Here is a 25,297-nt window from a genome sequence, read left to right on the forward strand (position 1 = left end):
GATTGTTATTTTTTTTTGCCCGCTGTAAAATGATGAATGCAATTGCTTTCACAATTTATAGTGAAATGCAATATATTCTGAAAACAGCAAAAATAAGGCAAAAATATTTTTTTGAAAAAAATGTAAATATGTATACTGTATTATAAATTGTTAAAAAAATATTAATACTTTTTTCTTTTTTTTCAGATCGATATAGAAAATTTTCGAAAACTACAACCATTTTTAAAACTATTTTTTAAAAAAACAAATGAATAAATATTTTTTTGAGTGAGTATGGTAAGTCAATAATAATAATTGTAGTCTCTCAAGGACCTTGTAATGTGATAATTGATTTTTAGTGTTTTTTTTAAAAAATTAAAAAAAGGTACGCGCACCGTACGCGTACGGTAAAAAAAAAAAAAAAAAGGTTTTAAAAAACATATGTAAAAAAAAGATGAAAGATAAGGTTGGCTCTTAAAAGAACCGTTGTGTTCATGCAGGGACAGAGGAAAGGAAGCATGGGAAAATCATTCAAAGCTACAAATGTGCTGATCTATTTTGTTGTTCACTAGGGAAACACTGGTCTCCCTATGACAAATTAGACCTTTACAAAATGTGCAATGAATATCAACCTTCCGAAATCGAAGGTTCATTTCCAGAGGGCCAGCAAAAGGAGATTCTCCCCCCACAGATGAAGGGCTCACCTGACCTGCAGAAGAAGGAGTCAGCCCTGCAGATGATGGTCCAGGCTGAGCTGCTGTGGATGTACTGGCTCGTCTTTCTGAAGAGTTACCTCCAAAAAGATGACCATGTGTCCTTCTGTGTACATCCTGGAGGTGTCTCTTCATGGTGTGATTCCCAAAGGAATACTTCCTGTTAGGATTACCTCTCGAAAGTACACGCTGACACAGCTTGCAAGTAACTAAGGGTGCATTCACCTTTTGCTGGCCTTCTGGAAAAGTAAAATAATCCCAAACATAAGAAGGCTTTTGTTTCCTCGATCTCTGCCTCAAGACAGTGCTGCTAGTGCTAGCCTCACTCTCAGAAGAGCTCTGCTGTTCTGCCATCGTATCCCAAAGACAAACCAGCTCCTTCTCCCAAGGGATCACAAGCAGAAATGAGGGGAATGGGTGTGGTGTAGGAGAGTTCTAGAACTGAAAGTAGTTTCAACCAATCAAAAGTTGTGTTTCAAGATCACATGACCTACCGTACGCTTACGGTACGCTTACGGTACGCTTACGGCAAAAAGTACGCGTGCGCGTAAAAAAGACACGCGCTTGCGCGTATGCGCATAACAGTCACTCCCCGGCACTTCCGCGTAACGTGCGCGTGTGGCGTAAGCGCGCACGCGTCCCACGCGCAGTACGCGCGGCTACGCAAATTGCGTAACTATACGCAAGCAGCGTAGATAGATTACGGACGTTGCGTAAACCGTACGCTTACCGTGAGCTTACGGTACGCGTACTAAAAAAAAAAAAAAAAAAAAAAAGAAAATCTGGTAATAAATTTTACATGTTTATTTTAAAAAATATATTAAAAAAAATATTTAAGGATTTTAAAAATTTAAGCATAGTCTTTATAAAATGAAAGAAAATTAAATTAAAAATATGTTTGAAAAAAATGAAGAATAAAAAAAAAAATTAGCATTTAAAAAACCTTGCAAATTCACTGAAAAAACCATGGGTTACACACACGTTATAGTTAGGAATTAGCATTTAAAAAACCTTGCAAATTCACTGAAAAAACCATGGGTTTCACACACGTTATAGTTAGGAATTAGCATTTAAAAAACCTTAGAAATTCACTGAAAAAACCATAGGTTTCACACACGTTATAGTTAGGAATTAGCATTTAAAAAACCTTAGAAATTCAGTGAAAAAACCATAGGTTTCACACATGTTATAGTTAGCTGGACATTTTACTCGTAAAAAACCAATGAAATTGCCCCGTTATAGTTAGTTCAGCTAACTATAACTCACGCGCCCGCAATGCACTGCTGATGACGTCACATATTACATCACTCATGACATGGTCAGTGACATCACTCATGACATCACTGATGACATCTCAAATGACATCACTGATGACCTCACTGATGACATCATCCAGTGAATGTGTGTTTTTCTGAAAATTAAATATGTTTTATATATGTATATCTCAAGGTCGATGGAAGAATAAATGGGTATATAAGTGTCTAAATGGATGATTTGTTTTTAAAAAATTGATTGTGTAACTGACTGATTAAGTGTATCTCTCACTTTGTGTATAAGTGGCTGCATGGGTTGGTGAGTAGCTACATGGGTGTCTATATAGGTTAGTAGTTGTTTTTTTGAGTATCAGTCTGAGTGTCTGTATGGTTCGGTGGGGGGTATTACGTAGTGCATAGGTGCATGAATGAGTGACTCACTGTTTGTATGTGTTGAAGACAGCATGTGTGCAGGACTGTATGGGTGGATGAGTGTGTGTATGGGTGTGTTAGTGAGTGAATGACTGTCCCAATAGTGTCTTCAGGAGTAACTACATATGTTTTAAACTAGTATATGTGACTATTGGTGTATATATGTGAGTATATGTGAGAGGGACAGATTGAAAGAGTTCCTGTATGAATAAGTATGTGTTTCTATAAGTGATTGTTTAAAAGACTAAGTATGTGTAAGTTTCCGTAGAAGTAAGTGTGGTGGTGTGTGTATAACTGTATATGCAGGTGAATGTATGTTTGATTCTTTATTAGCATGAGTGACTATGTGTGTGAGTAACTCTATGGATGAGTGGCATTATGTAACAGGATGTATAGGTGTATGAGTACATATGATGAGTGAGTACATGTATGAGTGACTGTATAGGACTGTTGGTGAATGAGTGGATGTGTATGTGGATCTTAGAATTACTGAAGAGGTTGTTGTAACTGGTATTGGTATGTCCATTGTTTTGAAAATTTTAGTCTCTATTTTTGAATGTGTGTATCAAAGCTTATATTAAGGTGAGAGGAGGTCTGCCACTCTATCACAAGGATGATGTCATCAGTGAGGTCATCAGTGATGTCATTTGAGATGTCATCAGTGATGTCATGAGTGATGTCACTGACCATGTCATGAGTGATGTAATATGTGACGTCATCAGCAGTGCATTGCGGGCGCGTGAGTTATAGTTAGCTGAACTAACTATAACGGGGCAATTTCATTGGTTTTTTACGAGTAAAATGTCCAGCTAACTATAACATGTGTGAAACCTATGGTTTTTTCACTGAATATATATATAGTTAGGACCTATTTTGCATAGGAAATCCGCAACATTCTATTTGGAATAACTTTGGGGCCGATTGACGAATCTTCGTGAAATTTTCAAAACTTTTGGCCACCTCTGGTCCGCTCCCATCCTGAAAGTTTCACGGTGATTTGTCAAGCGGGGGCCGAGAAAAAAGGGAGGTTCCAAAACACTTTTCCCCATGCAATTTCCCATAGGACATTTAGCCGCAGCTTCAGCCCGAACTGATGAACGAAATTCCACCAAATTTGGCAAAGAGGTAGTGCTGAGTTCAGACTCGTGCCTTTTGCTTAAATGGTGTGAATCATTGACATTTAAAAGTACATATATATCTATGGCCTCGGAGGATCCGCGTACCCTAAGCGCAGCCTAAGCGCACCCTGCCGTGCACGAGCTGCATTCTAATTGGCTGTCAACACTCCAAATCAGGAAGTGTTGGCAGCCATCTTGTGCCTCGGTGGAACTGAGGCACAAGAAATCAGCAAAAGAAACGTGAAAAACACAAAAAGGGGACAGGGTAGAAACACCCTGACGCCCTAGGCCTGCTCAGGGGGTCCCCAGGGCCAAAAAAGGCATTTAAAAAAAATAAAATCTGCGAGAATTTCGGCCGAAAATAAAAAAATGAAGCGCGGGCTCCTGTTTTTTTTGGTAATTGGCCCCCGGGGGGGGCCAAACCCCAGGAGCATTTTCAAAAAATAGTGTGGGGGGTCCCAATCCCTCCACACTGCCTAGGGGACTGCCACGCCCTGGGGCTTAGTAATATTGGGTGGGGGGCTCTCAGGCCCACCCAGCCCCGGGGACCGCCACCCCCTGGGGCTTTTTAATATTGGGTCGGAGTCTCTCAGGCCCCCCAAGCCCCAGGGACCGCCACCCCCGGGGCTTATTAAAATTGGCTGGGGTTTCTCTCAGACCCCCCCAGCCCTGGGGACCGCCACCCCCGGGGCTTTTTCAAAATGTGGGAGGGGGCCACGCAGCTCCCCTCCTGGAGCCTTGTCTAGGCCCTGGGGACCGCCACCCCCAGGGCTGGCTCATACAGTGTCCCGGTGTGCCCACCCCCGGGACACTGTAGTTTGCAAGTACAGGGCGGGAGCCTCGCAGCTCCCACCCTGTCATTGCAAACTGCTTTCCTATTTGGAAGAGAGAGCAGGAAACCTGCTCTCTCTTCCAAATAGGAAAGCAGATTGCTTTTCCACAGGGGGAGGAGCATGTTAGCTGCTCTCCATGTGGAAAAGCAATGCCGGCTCCCGCATGACGCCGGCTGGGACCGTGGGGAGATTGGGGACCCCCCCACGGCCCCCAATGAAGAGGGCCAACCCTGGGGGATGGGGTCCTCGGGGCTAGTAGTGGCCCGGGAGTGGGCCACGTGGCCCCCTCATAAAAAAAACACAAAAACCACAAAAAAAAGAAACGGCCCGGGGGATTTTTTGAAATCGTACAAATATTCCTCTAAAATCAGACGAACAACGAATTCCGATTTTCTCACTTGTTATCAGGAGAGAACCCAGTGCTGCATCTTTTTGCCCAGCACAGACCCTGAAAAGTAATTCTAAGCGTACTTACCAGTAACTTGTATTTCCTTCCATAGGAATCTATTGTGTGGTTTTCAGCAGAAAAGTGTCTGTCAATTTTTGAAACGTACAAATATTCCTCTAAAATCAGCCGAACTACGAATTCTGATTTACTCACCTGTTATCAGGAGAGAACCCAGTGCTGCATCTTTTAGCCCAGCACTGACCCTGAAAAGTAATTCTAAGCATACTTACCAGTAACTTGTATTTCCTTCCATAGGAATCCATTGTGTGGTTTTCAGCAGAAAAGTTTCTGTGTCAGTTTTTGAAACGTACAAATATTTCTCTAAAATCAGCCGAACTACGAATTCCGATTTACTCACCTGTTATCAGGAGAGAACCCAGTGCTGCTTCTTTTAGCAAAGCACAGACCCTGAAAAGTAATTCTAAGCGTACTTATCAGTAACTTGTATTTCCTTCCATAGGAATCCATTGTGTGGTTTTCAGCAGAAATGTTTCTAAGTGTCTATTTTCACAAACTAAAACTATTCCTAAAAAATCGTCTGTATGACTTAAACACATTCTTTCAACTGTTTACAGGAGATGCACCAGTGCTGGATCCAGGATCCCCCACTGAGTAAGAAAAACTAACGATAACAAAACTTACCTGCTGTCAACTTTTAATATACAATAATATTCCTTAACAATCACTACTGTAACCAAAACGCTTTTACTCAACTGTTTACAGGAGATGTCCAAGGACTGAATCTAGGATCCAGTCCTGTGGTAGAAAAGTAATCCATACAGTAACTCATTGCATTTGACTAGAAATTCACATTGTGCTCAATGTTGCATTGTGTTTGAAATTGTGTTGCCCATTGCAACAACTGTAACTACTGTACTTAAAATTCTATTGCCTATTTGCTAAGTATTTAAACTAAAGTATTTCATTCTGAGAAAGTATATTTTGTATTGTAATGTATAATGTAATTATAATGTAATTAAAAAAATAAAATATCTAAAAATAAATAGTTTGAAAAATGTAGTAAATCAGTATAAAAAAAAATCAGTATAACAATTATTACATTAAAAATTGTCATTTACAAAACCTTCAGGCCTGATATAGTAAGGAATTAGCATTTAAAAATCCTTTGAAATTCACTGAAAAAACCATAAGTTTCAGATTTTCAATTCATGTTTTGTTAATACATCTATGAACATATAAAACAATGTCTGAACGTTAGTATACAGGTCTCATAATCTAATATAAAACATGTATATGAGTACACCTATTAGTTTTGTGAAACGTCAAAAAAATTGTCATTTGATGTTATTAATTGGCGATATATAATAATTTGACCTTTTAATTAAGAAATACCATTTGACTTCTCATATTCAAAAGTCCATGTAGTAAACCTCTTGATTAAGAAAGTGCAAGTGCAATATAGATGAAAGTGCATGTGTGTTGCCAACCAAGGTAAAAAGACTAAAGTGATTAATTATAAACTGTTTATACTTCTGGGAGGACAGCGATTGGAAGTAGTTAATGTTGATGTTAATGTCACACATATGTACGTTGCCCCCGTTGTTTCAAGCTCCCTAAACACTCATCCTTAATGGGTCAAGTGCTACCAAATTTCTTTATATTTTATTGGATTCTTAGGCCTTGCTATGATTATGGCTGTTATTCATAGACAGGTGTACAGATCTTCCGTAACGTTCAGACCTTCTGGTTGTTTGAAATCTAGGTTTAGGATATTGCGGGTTTCTAATTGGCGTAGAATTCTTTCCCTGTTTCCTTCTCTTTTGTTGGGTGGCAAGGCATCAATCACCTAATATTGAAGGTCTTTTGGGTTGGAATTATGGCTGTCTTTAAAATGCTGTGCCACTGGATAGGATTGGTCCTGATTGATTATGACACGTATGTGCTGGAGTATTCTTTTGTGGCCTTGGAGTTTAGTACTCTCCACATATTGTAAGCCACACGAACACTCCAGCACATAAATTACATGATCAGTCTTGCAGGTTAGGGCCTTTGTTATTCTATGTTCTTTGTTGCCAAATGGTACCATGTCAGATGTTTTATTGGTGCCATATTGGTAGGCTTTACATGTTTTGCACGTGTAAAACCCTTTGCGTAGTGTCAGCTACTTAGTCCCCATATAATTCTAGGGACTGCTTTTTACCAGACAGTCCTTTATTGATATTACCCTACTATGTGTGATAGCTAAATTCTTGGGCAAAGATTGATCGATTATAGGGGTCACTGAGAACTATGGGCCAATTTCTTTTAATGATGTTTTTAATTGCCCGGTCCTCTTTACTGAAAGTTAAAATCATTCTAAAGTTCTCATCACCTTCTCTGGATATGGCATTTGTCTTCTATACTGTTGGTGGTGTTTGCTCATGTTCCTTCTTATTTTTAAGTAGGTCTTACCTGGCTAACGCATTGCTTTTTGCAATTGCCATGTTGATACTTTTGTTGGAGTATCCTCTTTCTAGGAATCTGATTTTACTGGCCTGATGTGCTGTCTTTAAATCATCAGTGTTGGTGCAGATTCTTTTAAATCTTAGCATCTCCCCGTAGGGGATGCTGTGCACTAGATGTCTTGTAAGGGAACTAGTTGGATGCAACACTGAGTTGCCTGCAGTTTCTTTCCTGTGTAGCTTAGTTTCAATCTTATCATTGTGGATATAGATTTGGACATCTAGGAAATTCACAGTTTCAGTCCTAATAGTTACAGTGAAGTTTAAATTGGCATAATTGTATTTGATCATATCAACAAATTCCTGTGCACTTGACAAGGTCCCTTGCCAAATTACAAAGAGGTCGTCTATATATCGCAAACATAATTTTACATTGTTTGCGATATACATATCATAGGTGTTTTTGAGATCAAGCTCCTCCCACCAGCCAATATGTAGACAGGCATAATTGGGGAAGAAGATAGCTCCCATTGCCACCCCATGCATTTGTTGGTATAACACGTTGTGAAACATAATGATGTTGTTGTTCAATATATATATATATATATATATATATAACCAAAACGAGATGCCCCCTGCGAGGACGCACTCAAGGACAGACGAATCCTGTCATTTGTGGCAGCATTCTTTATTTTCAGCAAACCAGCAGTTCAATGTCCAATTGATTAAAAGCCCAACGCGTTTTGAAGCCACTGCTTCTTGATCACGGGCAACGTGCGTGCGTCTGTGCAGAAAGGGTGAGAGTTCGAGTCTCTTAAGTATTTACTTGAATTTCCCTCAGGTGGGTTCGCCCTCAGTGGGGTAAATTCAGCACAGAATTCTGGGACTCGTAGTTCTCTCACCAGCCAATTAATGCCTCTAGTAGGTTCCGACATAGACGCACAATGTATGCACACTTGATATGCTCCAGTGAGTTTCAGACAGGGAATACGGTATATATATATTACTCCTCCCGCTGCCGATTTTTTCACCTGTTTGCGACGGCGGCCCTGATGGGGTGGCAACCCCTAAATCAAACACCAGTCTGTGTTTCCCTTTATGAAAGAGACAGCCAGGGCACAAATTTCATCAAGCGTGTAACCTTTAATTTAAGGGAAAATAAAGAAAATCTCCAAACGCGTTTTGAAGCACAGTTTGGCCCTGGCTGTGTCTTTTCTAAAGGAAAACAAAGACTGATATTTGATATATATATATTAGTTGTAATAGGTAGTTGGATAGATAGACAGAATTTTTGATTAATTTTATTATCTTTTAAATGCGGTAACTAACCTTATTTACAATTAATTTAACTGATGAACATTTTTTTTTAAATATAACAAGTTTTATAAATTAATTAAATACATAAATTTAACCAAATGTATTATAAATACTAAAAATATTTTTGGTAATAAGAGTGCTAATTTTTTAAAACAGATAATATTTCAAAATTAAGTCAATGTAGTCAAAGTATTTTATTATGTAATACCTATTTAATTAAAGGAGTTAATTAATGTGCTGCACCACTTGACTTTTTTAGTTTCATATTATTATGACTTATTTTACATTATTTTTCATTCATATTATACTGTAAAAAATATTCAAATATATTTTATTTAAAAATATAACATACTCTCCCATAGAGAGTTCTCCACCCCGGTGGTAGAGATCACCATCAACAGATGGAAAGTTACTTGTAATAACTTCACACATGTAAATTTCTTTATAGGAAAAAAGTGAAGAATTAAATATAGTTGTAGGATTAGGTCTGCATGTTAGTAAATGTATTTTTAACTTTGTGAATTGACCTCTCTGTGTTTGTAGTCTTGAGTACCAATAGAATTTTCACAAACACGTTATTCCCTCCACTGATTCTGGTTTACTTCTGAAAAAATCTCCAAGTTTATGTTCCTCTCCTTTATGCATCTTAATCACTTTTTCTCATGGACTACCCTATATATACCTTATCTAGTCTCTTCTACTATTACCTCTATAAAAAACTTTCTTAATTTGTAGGTTGGTTTGCACCTTACAAATACACCTGCATACTTGGAGATATAAAGATGCACCTTGATTTTGAGATGTCCACAGTGAGTACTTTAAATTAAAATGTCCTGGTCTTGGAGACGTAATAAGACATCTCATCTGGGGAATACCGATAACCTGGTATGACTGCACCATTATTAGTTTTCCTGCTTGGAATGAAGCATCTAGTTTTGTGATGCCAACTACTGTTTGTTTTCCTCTTTCCAATTATTGACAGTGTCAGTTAGTTACTTGAAAATGGGAAAAGGTGAAATTATCAGATGTGCCCTTCTTACCAGATAATGTATAGTCCTCCTTATTGAGTCTAACTTGAGATTTCTAGGGATCTGAGAATGAGCCCAGATGAATGATTTTCTGTGCAGTAGTTGCTCTGAGACAACAATCCAGAGAAGGGACCATGGGTTTTAGAGGTGAGTATAAGATCCAAGCTCCTCATGATACTGCATAACGGTCACAGGAGCTCCTGTCATGCTACATGGCTGAAGGTGGGAGGGGCTATGCCGCTGGTGGCTGTTCAGCAGGCAAGTGGAGAATCGGAGCAGCGGCAGCCTGAGCGGGGAGCGAATGCTGCTGAGGCGGGGTCATTGAGGCTGGTACACCCGCTGTGGGACGCGCTATGAAGGAAGCTCATCGAAGCTCTCTGGAAGGAACTTCTTTCATGCCGCCTCTTTAAAAAAGGACTTTGGCAGCTGCTGAGTCTGGGACACTGAGGCTGGAACGCCCACTGAGGAAGGTGCTCTGAGGGAAGATCATCAGATTACACAGGAAGGAGCTTTTTTTCATGCCGCCTCTCCTTAATAGGTCTCTGGCAGGGGAAGTTGACCGATGGAGTAGGGCGGAGGACGTGTCTAAACCAGGAGGCAGAGGTACCAAGACAGAGGAAGAAAAACATGAGTTGGCTGGATTGTTTCAATCTCAATACTTACTACAAGCCATAATATCTTACACATAGGTCTTAATAAGCATTCTTGGGGCTGACTGTGGACTGTTGGAAGAAAGGGGCACTGGGCTGTCTCATTAGAGGTAGTTAGGTGAGATTGGGTGCAGAAGCGGCCTAACTAGGTTTGGTGTGGCTTGTGCCCTCCTCACACGTCTCCTTTTATCTGCCATGATTGCAAGGATAGAACAATATGAAATGAATCTCCCAAGATCCTACCATGAAACCTCGATCTTGTGGCAAGCTCCGCAAAGGGTTTGAAAACCCAACGCAAGAGCCCACTCCCCAAAGAGATTGAGTTCAGACTATTTGGAGGAGAATCAAGGAAAGATTCTCCCAATAAGGCTGCAGGTCAGCTTGGTCTGGGAAGGTCGGACACTAAACATGGACCTGATCTACAGCAGGGATTCAATGCTCTGCAGGGATTAAAGGACCTATCTGCTATGTGGGCTCCATTACCAACGAAGCATCCAGAAGATATGAATAATGCCACACAGTCTCCCCCCAGCTCAGCTAACCCTGCGTCTTTTCCTAGCCAAGATAAATCCCCACTGACAACACCTGATTTACCGACAGCAGGAGATCCATCAGCTGATAAACAAAACACACCCTACCCACTTTTTTCAGGACCGAATATGAAGAGCCAGTCAAAGTTAATAAGCTTAACCACACTACAGCCCAATATAAGCTCTGCGACCCAGGACATAGGAGGTGGTCTCACCCTGGATGCTTCCCGGTTCACAACAGCGGTTGAAGCTGCAGCCGAAACACCGGCTGAGAGTCCACCCTTAGATTCTTCCACTTTGCAGTCTGCTCCAGATCCGCTAAACATAAAGGATATGGCAGATTTAGAGGATTCCACACAAACTCTGCTTCATCGAATTGTGGCAGAATTGAAAAACATGAAACTCTCCCAAGAGGAAGCTCAGAAAAGGACTGAATCACAGTTGAGCTCAATTCTATCCCACATCCTGCAGCTCACATCACAGGTTGCTGAGGCTGAACAATGATTATCTGACCTTGAAGATACTGTGCCCAGACAATCTGATCAAGTAATCAAGCTACAAACTGAATTGGCTAGCTTACAAATTAAGGTAGATGATGCGGAAAACCGAGCTTGGAGATGTAATCTACGTATAAAGGGGATTCCAGAGGGCCATGAGAATGGACAATCAATTCTTGAAGTAATTTCGGACCTCATCACCAAGTATGTCTGCCCAGAGGCAACAGCTCAGAAAAGGGACCTTACCATCTTACGTGCACACCATGTACCAGCTGTTCAATAGCCTAATGCTAAATACCGAGGAACGATTTTTGAAAACTTTGGGGACCTTTGAATTAAGGAAAAGACCAAGGGTACCAGACGAGCGATAACTTCTCTTTTAAAATTTTCTCAGACATGTCTGCCCTCTCTGCCAAGAGAAGAAAGGAATTTAGAGGCATGCTGAATGGTTTTCAATGACAAGGCCCCCAGTTGGGATAGTTCAGCAATCTAAATTGACGATCCTTCACAAGGGGAAGGTTCTTATTTTCCAGACAGCTGGGGCAGTGCAAGTGTTCCTTCACTCCCTACAACACCCGGGGGAGAAGGGGATAAATGAATTATAGATTGAAAAGAAATAGTTGATTTCTATGAGACTGAGGGACAGGGATTAGCTTTTTTCAGACTGCCAGCCACTGGCTCACCACCATGGGTGCCATGTCACAGCACCCGAACCGAGAAGTGGTCACATGGCATAGGGGGGAGGTGGAAGGCACACTTAGGTTAGAGTGGGGATCACCCAGGGAGCCCCAGATGTGGGGTCTCCGTTAACAAGGGGGTCCACGAGAGGGGGGTCAAGGGGTCACAGAAGGAAGGTGGTGGTGAAAAAAAAAGTAGCAGTAATAAGGCAATTCAATGGAGCTAAAAACCTTATTTAATACGTATTTATTTTAATGTCCTATAAAATCACTGAAAGTAGTTTCATGTAATGTGAATGATTTCAATAACAGACTGAAATGACGTTCAATGCTGGCTTGGTTCAAGGCCTTGCAAGCTGATATAATCTTCCTCCAGGAGACTCACTATAAGGAAGTGTCACGAATTGACAAAACCCCCTCTTTTGTTCAATCTGAATTTTATGCTTTCTTGAATGCAGCCATCAGGTGGGGTAGCCATCCTAGTTTGTAAAATACTACTGGACAATATTATAATGGTTCAAAAGGACAACAGTGCTTGGAGGCTCTGGCTGCAGATGAGGATTTCTAATTATCTCATTAATTTTGTCAGTTTTTATGGCCCTATTGAGGATTCATCACGAGCTCAGAAAAACTCAGACAAACCTAAATTGATCAGGTTCTGCCAGGATTTAATAAGGGATTTAGGACTAGTGGATTGCTTGAGAGATACATTTCTGCTCGAGCCATTCAGGGAGATTTCATTATCTCGTTTTTTTCTTATTTCTCATTTCCATGCTCTCTTAAATCCGAGATTATTGAAAATCCTTTCTCTGACCATGCACTAATTACTGTACAATTTCTAGTTCGAACTCAAGTTCAATCAGAGTTTAGATGGGTACTTGATAAGTCTCTTTCAGTAGACGAGAAGTGGATGGCCCATATGAGCTTGGCACTACGAGAGTTCTTGGAATTCAGTGCCAATTCAGGTCCTCAATTTGCAGTTTGGGGTGCCCTTAAGGACTTTTTTCGTGAGGGGGCAAGTGCCTATAATGCCAATAAGAGGAAAAAAGAGCGCAAAGAAAGATCTCAGTTAGAAAAACAACTCTCCTTAGCCACAGCATCCTATCTAGCTCTGCCCTCCTTGGAAAGCAAAAACAAGCTCAACCAAGCAAAGCATAATCTACAAGACTTATTTACCACCAAGGAGATCTTAGCTAACGGTTACAAACTGCAAAAATGATATGAAGAAAACAATCACATTGCCAGATATCTAGCTTGGTCAGTTAAACACAGAGCTAATATGAATAGTATTAAAAATAAACGACCCAGACACTATGAGATCTACATCTCACCCTCAGAAACGTGCAGCCATTTTTCTTGAACATTATAGGAAGCTTTATTCCGACCCCCATAACACCTCAACAGAGGAAGCTGTAAATTGGTTAAACTGGATAAATTGCCCTTCACCAGCTATAGAACACAGAGATCTTCTGCTTGTGGACATTACACAAGATGAATTTAATCATGCAGTGACTCCATCACCATCGGCTGAAGCAAGTGGGCTTCCAATCGAGGTTTATAAGATTTTCCTAACTCATTGAATATTTTTTTATCTCATTATTCAATGGGATTCTTAAAGGAGATGTTGTCCCCACTACCTATACCCAAGCACTGGTACCAAGCAGTGGTAGTTAGCGTTATCAAGAAAGGAAAACCCGAGGAGGAGGTCAATTCTTATCGCCCAATAAGCCTACTCAACAGCGATTTTAAGATCTTCTCAAACATCCTTGAAAACCTGCTAGAAAAAGTGACCCCTTCTGTTATACATCGGGCACAGAATGGCTGTGTCCAAGGTAGACTGCTGGCCCCTAGTACCCATTATTTACTTCAATCAATTGACTATTTTCGTTCAAATAAAATCGAAGCAGTAGTTTAATGTTAGACGCCGAAAAAGCTTTTGACAGAGTGCAGTGGAATACACTGTTTCCCTTTCTGAATAAATTTGCAGTACCAGCTAAATTTTGTCAAGCATAACATTTATTTACTGTGGTGCTCAGGCTTCCATAATCATAAATCGGAATAGGTCTGTCCATAGTTCTATTAGCTGGGATGCGTGTCAAGTCTGCCCCCTTTCTACAGCACTTCTCTCCCTGTTTATTGAACCACTGGGCTGTGCAATTAGATAGGATCATGCTATCTTACCCCCTAGCCCTTGTTCAGCGTAACTCAAGCTGTTCTTGGATGATATGGCTTTGTATTTGACCGCCTAGGAAGATAATATCTTGCAAACATTTACTAAAATAAGAGAATTCACAGCAATTGGGGGGCCCAGCTTTTTAACTGTGTTTCGTATATAGTACCCGTTTCAATGCAGGGGCAACTTTATTCAACATTTCAACCTTTATAGTACTTAGGGATATTTATTACTTCTTGCCTGGAGGACCTATTTCCATCAATTGTATTCCTATACTTATTAAGATGTGTAATCTGCTTACGCAATGGAAGGACCTTCCTCTAACAATTATGGGTCGAGTGGCTCTCATTAAAATGAAAATTCTTCCTTTTTTCTTATTCTTATTTTTCAATCTAATGGTTAAGGTCCCTCAGTCCTTTTTTGACCAGACAAATTCTGAAATAAGTTATTTAATATGGGACGCAAAACCGACCAGACTGAAACTAGAGATGTTACAATTAGGCCTTGCGCTACCTGACTTTCGATTATATTACCAAGCCTCACTTATTATGTGGTTGAACTATAATGACTCAGAAGAGACGTACTCTGCTAATTTCTTCTTGACTTTAATGCTCAAGGAACCTGAGATTGGTCTTGCTCCATTTTTGCAAATTCCCAAATGTCCGGAAAAAACACGCTATAAAATTTCCAGGGTCATAACTTTTCACTTCAAAAAAGTCTGGGAGGCTTTTAGAATCCCCTGGTTACACCCCCCATTGAGGTTAGTAGAATGCATCCCTTTGGGGATTCAGATATCTATTCTGATTTTTGGACAATGGGCCAAACTTGGGTTCATAAGTTACAAGACTTCTTGTAAAAATGGGAGCATTCAGATGGCGACTGCATAGGACGTGCCTTGCGGTCGCTCAGGCTGGCCCAGTGCTACAGCTTTATAATCGAACTCCATCCATCGTCCTAGCTGGCGGGAACACCTGCCTCATTTGGCTGACACTCAGATGTCTGCCCATAGAGTGCCTGGGCGGTAGCTGCGACCTCGCTGGGTGCTGTACGGTGCTGCGTGGTTGCCGTGCAAGGAGTGCGGTCCCGGAGCCCAACTGCCGCAGCTCATCGCGTAGAGGCCGGGTACCTGAGATCAGCCCCCCGGACACTGTGGCCTGCCAGCGGCCTCTCTAAACTGTCCATCGCCCCTTGGAATACTGCGCCTCCACCGGACATCCTAGCGTGTGTTCACAATTTCCAACTGAAAGAACTTATTCTACGCACAGCCAGACACTCACATCCTACACAATTCGGTAGCCTTACTCCAACACTTTATCAGGATCTCTCTGTGGCCACATTGTTCAAACGGTGAGAATTCTGGCCCACTACTCAACACTTGAGGGAAAAAGGGATCCCCTATGCATGTGGCCATCCCTTCCGCATCATCTTTAAACTCGACGGGAAACTATGCCAACTGAGATCTCAACAGGAAGCCTCCGATCTCCTTGGTCTCCCGCCTCCAGCCCCATCACGCCCACAAAAGGCGTTCAAGCCCAGCGACACCAGGCCAGATCACTGGCACACTGTGGGCATGCCCTGCTCGCCGTCCCATGGACCGGACACAGCAGCACGAGCAAAAAAGAGGGAAGGCGTTCTAGTCGCACTGGCCGGCAGCCCTGCTAACTCATCCCCCGCCTGATCCTCTTATCTAGCCCAAACATGGAATCCTCTACTCGGGCGGGCCAGAGGGCCGGCACCCGCATACTTGCATGGACTTGATTCATCACCACACCCCCGAACTGTGTTTTTATGACGTACATGTGTCAGTTCCGCACTTTTGCGTTTTTTTCTCATTCACTATAGCAGTTGGCTGGTCCAGAATCGGTCTGATAATGGCCTTACTATTCATGTTGTTCTGTACTTGGGGTTGTTTTTTCCTTTTTGGGGCTGGGTGGGTCTTCTCCTCAGAGAGTCCTTTAGTCAGCTACGTCCATAATGTCCACACACACTTGCCCATCCCCATCCACTACGTCCTCGCTGTCTTCTCTCCACCTTGGAGTAGAACGCCCTCTCATAGAGCTCACCTAACTCCACCCGGGGTCTTAACAACCAAGTTAAGCGAAGTGCGGAATTATCTCTATTTGAAAACTCAGGGGTGACATATGCTTCATCCAAGAAACCCATTTATTACAAACTGATACCCACCATCTGCACCACAGGCATTTCCTCACCAGTTCTGGTCCTCTACAAATAGCAAACGGGGAGGGGTGGCCATTCTAGTGGCTAAGCATTTTAGGGGCACAGTAACGGGGACCATCTCGGAGATTATAGGGCGCCTTTTAGCACTACCACTCCAATTAGGTTCCTCCTCCTGCACTATTGCTTCCATCTATTCCCCTAATGACCGCCCAGAGAAATTCTTGATAGAGGCCGGCGCTGAGGTGTTGCATTCTCCCGATTCCATAGTGATGGTGGGTGGCGACCTCAATCTTGTGTTGTATGGGGAGACGGATCGTTGTGGTTTTCGCACCGGGGGCGCAGGCACCCTCTCAGCAAAAGGTTGGGATTGGCTGCCCGACGCGGAGATTAGGGATGCCATTGCTTACACCCGGACGAGAAGGCTTTTTCATATTACTTGGCCGCACACAAGACATATGCTTGTCTTGACCATTTCCTAGTCACCCCAGCTGCCTGGTCATTGGTCACAGGATCTACTATTGAGGCGAGGGACCTCTCTGACCACACGCAGATTACCCTTTCCCTGCGCTTCCCCTCTGAGCGTTTTGCATCTGCTTTGCGATGGCGCCTGTGAGACTCGCTGCTTAGGTCCCCAGACGTAGTTGCGGACATCAGGCGATGCATCACTGACTATATAGCATCTAATGACAGGGTAGACACACCACTCTCCTCGGTATGGGAGGTGCTTACATTGGTTACATGAGGGGCTCTCATAGCTAAGGCAGCCTATGAGAACAAGACCAGACGGACGAAACGCGCAGAACTGGAGGCTACAGTTAAAGAGCTAGAGGCCATACATAAACTTATGGGCGTTCCCGGAGTATGGCACCAACTGGAGAAAGAGCGTCTTCAGCTCTGCCGTCTTGACCTGGACCGAGCCGAACACGCAGTGGTTCACCTGAAACACAAGTACTTTGTTGGCTCCAATAAAGGAGGCCACATGTTAGCGCATTGCCTCCGCAGTCAGCAGGAGGCCCACTCGGTTACTACGCTTCGCGATGATGCTGGCCAATCCCTCTCTGGCGATGCCCAAATAGTGTTGACCTTTCAATCCTTTTATAGCTCCCCTCTATGCGGCAGATCCCTTTCTGCGTCCTGATCCCTCTGAATACCTCCGAAATGCTGTGGTGACCCCCTTGCCTGCAGGCCAATGATAGAAGAAGTGATATCTGCAATTGCACGGCTGAAGTTGCAGAAGGCCCCAGGGCCTGACGGCTTCAGTGCCCTTTTTTATAAAACCTTCTGTGCTGAACTCGCCTCCTTGCTAGCCCATTTGTTTAACTCCTTTGCGGACACAGGGTCCCTCACCCCCTCCATGCAGCAAGCTTCTATTTCGGTTATCCTCAAACCAGGTAAGGATCCGGAGCTTTGCAGTTCCTACCGACCTATCTCTTTACTGAATATAGATGGCAAACTTTTTTCTAGTATACTTGCACATAGACTAAACCCCCATATGCCGGGTCTTGTGGACCCGGACCAGTCCGGTTTCATCCCAGGAAGGCAATGTGGGGACAATACCAAACGAATTTGTCACCTAATCGATAAGGTACACCGGTCGAAAGAGCAAGCTCTTCTACTAGCGATTGACGCGGAGAAGGTATTTGATTGCGTGCATTGGCCGTACCTCTTCGCTACTCTTGAGCGCTTTGGTCTGGGACCACGGTTCTGGTGCTGGATTGTGAGCATTTACAACTCGCCTCAGGTGGCGGTTCGGGTCACTGGTGTCCTCTCAGATCATTTTGAAGTGGGGCGGGCAACGCTGCAGGGTTTCCCCCTATCTCCCTGACTTTTCGCCTTATATATGGAGCCGTTAGCCCAGCGACTCCGAGACAATCCCCTTGCACGTGGTATCCCATTTGGCCTAGACCAGCACCTTATTAGTTTATATGCGGATGACCTTATTGTTTCGGTGCACACCCTCTATCCTCTCTGCCGGCTATTGTGGATGACCTCCAGGTATTTAGTCAGTTCTCCGGCTTTAAAATTAACATGCACAAGTACTCAATCTCACCGGTAATCCTCTGATAGCGGAGACTCTCGGCAATCGCTTTGCCTTTGACTGGATGTCGCATGGAATTACGTACTTTGGGCTGGTCCTCCACAAACGTCTTGCGCAAACTGCAGAGCAGAACTACTCAGCCTTATTAAAACGAATCCGCACAGACATACACCGGTGGCGTCGCCTTCCCCTGACTTGGTTTGGTAGACTGTCCGCAGTTAAAATGAATGTACTGCTGCGTACTCTATATTTATTCCAAACGCTACCACTGGAACCCCCACCATACGCCCTGCGACAGGTACAATCGGCTATTGAAGGGTTTGTCTGGGGCCCGACTGCGCTGCGGTTATGGAGAATTCAGCTTCAACGGCCTAAGAAGTATGGAGGTTTAGCTTTCCCTGATATCACTCGATATTTGACAAGGAGTGGGAGGATGTTTTTTATCGGGTGCATCACACTACGTATTCCTCGAGCCACACGGAAACAGCTTTTAAGATTGCAACATATTGGCACTATAGCCTTGATAGGGTCTCCAGATGGCGGCCCCAATGCGATGGCCTCTGTTGGCAGGGGTGTGGTAGTCCCGGAAATTTGATCCATCTACTCTGGCACTGTCCAAAACTAACCCGATACTGGGAACAGATACTAGACGACATTGCTCAGGCCTTCAACACCTCCATACCCTGGCTCCCTGCATACACTCTCTTGGGCCTCCCTAATGCGATAACCTTTCCCCTGCACTTGCTTAGGGGGAGGCAAATAGCGCTTGCTTTAAACGCTGCGCTCAGGGTTATATTGGCAAAGTGGAAATCGGGCAGGATGCCGGAGCGTATCCCCTGGATCCACCAGCTATGGAATCTTTTGGCGATGGAGAAGCTCTCCATGGCAGCAGCGGGAAAGAGTGAAGTCTATGCCAAAACCTGGGCCCTTTTTGTAGCTATTCTCACCATGGAATTTCGAGAATTGACCTGTCCACAATAACTCCGCATCCTCAAATTGATCCCCGACGACGCCACCATCATCCCATGAGAAGGCGTATTTCTGGTCCTCTTCTACCTCCCGATGTGGTGGACCCGAAGTAACATACAGGGCACATGGGCTGACATCTTTCCTTCTTTGGTTTCGCTCACTGAGGAGATAGGGTGGGGGAAGGAAGAGGGTTTTGTTTTGATTTCTTTATCATTTCATTTTACTCTTGTTCCATTTAGTCTTCAAATTCAGAATACTACCCGGTGCCACTGCCCCCAGGGGTCGCCACGCGGCTCCCCTGACCTCTTGCGTCTCAATTGTCTTTTGCAATAGTCCACAGAATTGTTCATCGGTTCCTAATTTTCTTAAGACACGGCCGGCCCTATTGGGTTGTAGGCGGCTTGCTGTGTTTAACATTTGGAAGCCTTATTCTTATTGTTGTCTGGCTTGCACCGCTGGATTTTAACTAGCCGGCCCACTCGGTATGTAGGCGACTCAATTTTGTTCTCTACCTTGTATTCTGTCAATAAAACAGATTTAATACTAACAATGGGAGCCTGCGTACCTGGCAGGAAATTAGAGAGAAGAACATTAACATAAAGATGTCCCTTCTTCTTAGCTATTTTCAGATAAAGAATTTCTGCTCAGGCTTGACAAACACAGGTAGCTGCGAGGGCTCTCAACTGGGAAAAGCTAATTTCATACTTAGAATTTGAAGGCTTGGGAACTGGTATAAACTGCTTATGTCCACCCAGAACAAGCAAATGTTTTTAAACCACCTACAAAGGATTTCTGAGTCCATTGGTTGCCACCTTAATTACCAACAGTGGCAAGGATTCAACAAAATGTCCTGCAAGGCCATACGAGCTGCTAATTTGAGGAGGATGGCATTTTATAGTAAATGGATGATTTATTATACTCCGGCCAGACTCCATAAAATGTATGTGGCAGTCGACCCTCGATGCTTTAGATGTCAACCTGCAGTAGGGGACTAGACGCATGTGGTATTTACAGAAGTCTGGCAGTCGATCTCCCTCCTGATGCCCCTGCTGCCCTCTTAGGGAGAGTAGAGGCTAGAGAGGAACTTACTCTCGACCAACGAAAATGTATCTTTACTGCCACTTTGGTTGCTAGATCGTTAATTCCTGCCAATTGAAAATCAGTAAATATACCTACAACTTCCCAATGGTTCATTAAAATGCAAAGAGTTTTCAGGGGGGGGGACTACAAATGCAAAAAGGGTGAGTTCAGTAGTCAAGTTAAACAGGATATGGAAGGATTGGAAGTAATTGATTTTAGTGGTGGGTTAGGATATTTGTTAATATAGTTTTATATAAAATAAACTGCAGCATTTTACTATCCTCAATGAATTTTCTATGTATTTCCAATGTTTACGTATTATATAACTGTATGCATTTCGGACTCTGTATGTGCTTTATATAAATATTTGAAGAGAAAATGGAAACGTCTTTTTATGCTACATTGAAAATAAAGAATTAAAAAAAAATAAAAGATACTGCATAACAAACCCAGACTAAACCAGTTCCTGAAATGGGGTTTTGTCCTGTAAAATCCCTCCTTATCAAAAGTGGGCAATATTGAAAGATAAATATATCATATTTGTCTCTTCTTTTGTGAGAATATTTCTTGCAATCTAAAAACACAGAATGAAATTATGCAGAACTTTTTTTGACAATTCCACTTTTATTTAATATCCCTGTCCTGGACCATAGTGTTATCAATTAAACTATCTGATCAAACAATATCGCCCTCTTACAAATGGACTGCAAGGCACTGCACTTCTTCCTAAAGTTTTACACATTTTATGGGCATCGCTTGTCAGTATGTTTACAATTTGAGAAGTGTGTTGCTGGATTATAGTAATAATACTACTCTCAGTGTGATTGTACTGAAGATATTTGTGAATTAGGGCCAGATGTGCCAATGTTTCCGTTTGTATTTCTTAATTAGTGCCTCCATAGGAATCACTATTTACGAAATGAAAAAGCATATGTACAAAATTTGTGATTCTCTAATAGCGATTCCTACAGATTAGGAATCGCAAATAGGAAATGGCAGTGCATTCCCGCCAATGAGCGAAATAGTAAATAACTTGCATTTCCTAAATTGCTATTTCCTAATGGGAAATCGCATTTTAGGAAATGGAAAGCCAAGGGCGCCTTTGGGCTCAAGGTCCCCTGGAGGCGACCCAAATTTCCTAGTGCACATGTAAGTGCACATATGCCATAGGGGCATTTGTGCTCTTCAAGTCACAATAAAAACAGCTTTTATTGCGTTTTTCTATTTTGCACATGGTTGCCATCCACTTAAAGTCGATGGTAATTGCATTTCTCATATGCCTAAATTCGCATTTAGGAAATGCTTTGTACATGTGCTTTAGGAATTGTAAATAGGTAATGCCTATTTGCGCTTTCTAAATTGCAGTTGCAATTTGCGATTTCTGCCATGTGGCAACCGCAAATTGCGACGGGTTTTGGCCCTTTGTACGTCTGAAAAGGCCATTTAGCATTTATTAATGGGCTGAAATAGCAATTCGGCCGCGTTAACAAGTGCTAAATGGCTTCGCACATCTGGGCCTAAAAGAGCAACCACAGATTGACATATGGTGCATATCCTGGACGCTCACAGAACTCTCAATAAGAAATTGAAGCAGAGTCAGCAATTATTTTCCATCAGTAAGAAAGTATCCAAACCAAAGATTTCCAATTTCTCTCTACCTTCTCTAAAAAAGGCCCCCTGTGCTAATAGCTTGGATATTAAAGTGAAAGGTAGCAACACTAGACACAGATTCCAACACTCAACGCGTCATGATGTCTCCCTAGGGTGCCCGGGTGTCCATGAGTTCTTGGAAGTATTGTGGCAGCGCAGCCATTCCTTCACCACAACCACCCAAATATCTCATACTTACCATTTCACCTACTTGTAGAGTGCACGTTCCTCTTCCTTTTCTACCCATGCTGGGTGTACAAATAGGGTGGTAAGGTAACAGTCTATTACAGTTAATGTAACTGTTCAGCTTGGTGAATGTAGGGTCCTATGCATATTAGGCTGAGTGTCTTGTTTGTAAACATTTATCAGCAGGCTATGCTACGCAGACGATTCTGTCTAGGAAGGCGTATACTGGTGGGACCCAAGAATGTCCACATAAGCATGTCCAATTACAGATGTCGCATGGTGCTGCTCTGCCTATAGCATGGTATCTTTACAGCTCCCTCTTACATATTTATTTATCATGTCATGTACGCACCTCTCTGTTGCTGTTTGCTTCTGTGCTGTAGCCGAACCATCAAGATGACGAGACCCAAGGGAGTGCGCTTCTGCAACTGTATCCTGATGCAACAGGTTCATTTGCATACCTGTTGAACATTTTATGGGATTTTCTTGCTTCTGCACTGAGTCTTGTGCCTCAATAACCCTGTTGGTCGGCTTGGTTCCGCCCCATTGATGAGTACCATTAGTTCTTTCAACATCAAAAACAGCTCCGATTTGTATTCTCTTCCTGCCTGTATTCATGTTCCTGCTCAATGTTATTTAGCAGGCTCATTCTTCAGAAACCACAGACTTGGCAATACCTGCATCTTTTAGACTGACATTGTGGGATGCCTGATAGCAGAGGGACCATCATTTGTCCAGGTGTTTAGCAAGGTACCACTGAGTGGCTGCCAGTGAAGCACCACTAAACCCCATCTGTCAGGTTGTTGCAATAAATCATTGCGATGTGTCCACATGCCAGTCGTGCTGTGACATGAAAAAGATGGGTTGTACTTAGGAGCTACCTGACGACCAATGACATGCGCAAAGGTGATTATTTAAGAGCAGTGTAACACCACTGAAGTAACAGCACAGCTTGTGAGCTTTGGCTATTAGCACAGGGACAAACTCAAGAATGCACAAGAAGTGAGTCACCACCAGACTAAATACATAGGCCAAATAGGTTTTATGTTTAGGATCAGTAAGCATGGCCATCCAACACAGAATATTCATTGTATTACCTGCACACAACAAACATTGAAATATTCTCCTCACGCCAGGATACACGTATTTGCCTAATGGGGAATTAAAACATTTTGCAATAGAGAGAATGCACAATTAAAATTACAAATATAGATTTGATACCATACTACCTACGATATGTACATTGATCTCATAGCAGTGTTAAAAGAACAGCTCAGAACACTGATAGCATAGGTAGAAGATAATCACTTGGCTTACACAAAGTACTATTTATACAGAAAGGAAAATTGATAAATTATTAACCTCATTACTCCAAATTATAAATGAAAGAGAATAACCTAAATACAAGTGAGTAACTCTGGCAGCCATGATCTATCTTGGACAAGATTAAAAAAGATAACCAAATCAACTCCCTTAACCCTAATGTTCAAATTAAGAAATACTGAAAATCCCACTATTTTAGGCATAAGACCCTCCTGGACGCAATCAATCCCAGTTACGATGTGCCATTGAGAAATGAAATTGAATGATATACTGGGAAACAATATTTATAGGCACAATCTCTGCACTCTTTTTTTTATATCAGAGGTCTCATCTTGTGTAATGGAGGAGAATATATTGTAGTGACGTTTAACATTCGTAAAGCACTGGAGGATTATCTTGCTAGGAGAAGATCATACCTGGGTCTCTGCTTTGGTAGAAGGTCCGGTTTGAGCATGTAGTATGTGCTGATGGGTGATCCCAATACCTTTCATGGACAAAAAGTATTTTAATTATAAGAAATTGGAATGTTAGTTGAGGGGCGTTAGACACCTCAAATAAGAATCACAATCTTTGTCAGGGCGATCCACTAAGGCTGCTCATTAAACATGCACTTTACCCTCTGGTAACTTGGCACAAAGCTGTGAGGCATACACTATACACAATGTAAAGTATTTATGCAGCCCTCAAGCAGTATTAAGGTGAAAATACAACACCAGAAAAATGCCAAAACAATTTAAAAACATAGAGAATATTTGAACAAATACAAATCCAAACAGAAAAACCGGAGATATGATTTTTTAAAGTTGAATTAAAAATAGCACTAAAAATAAAAAAGTGCCACCCGTGATTATCTCGTCACGCTAGATTGGGCCAATATAAAAAAAAAAGGTCAACCATGATACAGCACGGGTAGAGTACACGGATCAGGTGTCCTTTGGGGCTTAGACATTTTTCTGGAGAAAAGTGGTCCTCAACGAGTTGCAGATGGGGCAACTGCAAGTAGAATCCCATCCAGAGTTTGACCGCAGTGAATTCCAACACAGTCATCAACGAAGGCAGGAAAGCTTGCCTGGTAAGGCCTTCATGTCCAGGGTTGCATTTTGACGCCGGTCCAGCACAAGCCCTCTACATTCAGACTTACAAACTTTTCTGAAAGAAGATCTCCTTTAGCAGGGCCAATCCAGCAAGTTGAGTCCATCTGGTAGTTAAATGTCAATGGCTTCGACTCAATGCCAGTCCCAGTCTACAGCCAATTCTTTGGAGGAAAGGTTTTGCAGTTTGGATAGGAGGTGTACTCTCTAGCACCAGCCAAGTGTCCAGGACCAGAGAGGCATCACTTGGGGGGTTATAGCTCACTCTAACAGAATCCAGCAGAAGGGTCCAGTTCAAGTCCAGTTAGAACAGTCAGCTGGGCAGTTGCAGGAAAAGGCCTCCAGAAGCTTGTTGTGCTCTTGTAGCTCAAACAGGAGGTAGGCTAACTGACCCTTGGAGCCGCTTCTGGGGTCTTAAGTTCAAGAAAAGCTGTGGTCAGTCTTCCTTCAGGATTAAAACAGTGGAGTTGACCCTCTCAACCTCACAGGTTTAGGGAAGTTCTGAGAGGGGTATTGGGGATGCAACTTGTATGCCCAGCGACAGCCTATGGGGAAAACACTTTGCCTCTCCCTAACCAATTATAATTTTTTTTCCATCAGTCACCCTACCCAATTTGGCAGCACTTGCTGTGTGGTTCACTGTACTCTATCACACAGTGCCCTTCTCCATCTAAACTCACCATGAAGAACCCTTCTTCCCCGGTCAGAGCGTCCTGAGCCCACCCACAAGTA

Source organism: Triturus cristatus, chromosome 8 (assembly GCF_964204655.1).
Source record: "Triturus cristatus chromosome 8, aTriCri1.1, whole genome shotgun sequence".
NCBI classification, from domain to species: Eukaryota; Metazoa; Chordata; class Amphibia; order Caudata; family Salamandridae; genus Triturus; species Triturus cristatus.